Source organism: Laccaria bicolor, genomic scaffold (genome assembly GCF_000143565.1).
Source record: "Laccaria bicolor S238N-H82 LACBIscaffold_62 genomic scaffold, whole genome shotgun sequence".
Lineage (NCBI taxonomy): Eukaryota > Fungi > Basidiomycota > Agaricomycetes > Agaricales > Hydnangiaceae > Laccaria > Laccaria bicolor.
In genome coordinates this window covers 6,116-7,563 of record NW_001889933.1, presented here as the reverse complement: position 1 = coordinate 7,563, position 1,448 = coordinate 6,116, and positions in this window count along the sequence as shown.

Sequence of the window (1,448 nt, the reverse complement as noted above, 5' to 3'; positions counted from 1 at the left end):
AGGCTATAACTTACTTTTGTAGTCTGTCAGTGTCAATTACCCTTTTAGGGCATGTACCTTCCTTTTTGGGAGAAATTTCCCACGATACAATAGTTGTAGCCCCTTCTCTTAGCTTTCTAAATCTGTTGAAATCATGTTGTTTAGTGTTCTTTTCATGAAGAAAAATGCAAAAAACAAAAAAAAACACAGTGCTTTTGAAAACCTTTTACCTTATATCTCCACAATGGAAGCACTTTAGGACATAATTCCAACTGATTCTGGAAGCTCTGGTAAAGAGCTACAACTTTTGTTTTTTTTTACCATTTTTGGAAATTTGTCATGTGACCACCCTCCCAATGACCCATTGGATGGACTGTAATAGCTATTTCATTGCTATCATGGAATATAATGAAAAATCGTAATGATATCCCTGGGGGCAGATATGAAATTGGAATGAAATATTGAGATACTCAATGAAAAATCCCAATGAAAGCTGTGGAATATTCAATGAAAGTGCACATCATTAATTATGAAAGAAGCAATGAATACATATAACCTAGCTAATGAAATATTTATTGAAATGCACAATGAAAGCACCCAGAATTGATAATGAAATATTCAATGAAAGCGCACAGCATTAATTATGAAAGAGGCAATGAATACACCTGACCTAGGGAATGAGATATTTATTGAAATTGCACAACATTCATTATGAAGAGTACAATGAAAGCATCCAATATTCCTAATGAAATATTCAATGAAAGCGCACACAATTAATTATGAAAGAGGCAATGAATACACCTGACCTAGGGAATGAGATATTTATTGAAATTGCACAGCATTAATTATGAAAAGTACAATGAAAGCATCCAATATTCCTAATGAAATATTCAATGAAAGCGCACACTATTAAATATGAAATAGGCAATGAATACACCTGACCTAGGGAATGAGATATTTATTGAAATTGCACAGCATTAATTATGAAAAGTACAATGAAAGCATCCAATATTCCTAATGAAATATTCAATGAAAGCGCACACTATTAAATATGAAAGAGGCAATGAATACACCTGACCTAGGGAATGAGATATTTATTGAAATTGCACAACATTAATTATGAAAAGTACAATGAAAGCATCCAATATTCCTAATGAAATATTCAATGAAAGCGCACACCATTAAATATGATAGAGGCAATGAATACACCTAACATAGTGAATGAAATATTTATTGAAATTGCACAGCATTAATTATGAAAAGTACAATGAAAGCATCCAATATTCCTAATGAAATATTCAATGAAAGCGCACACTATTAAATATGAAAGAGGCAATGAATACACCTAACATAGGGAATGAGATATTTATTGAAATCACACAGGATTAATTATGAAAAAAGCAATGAAAGCGCCCAAAATTCCTAATGAAATATTCAATGAAAGTGCACACCATTAATTATGAAAAAGG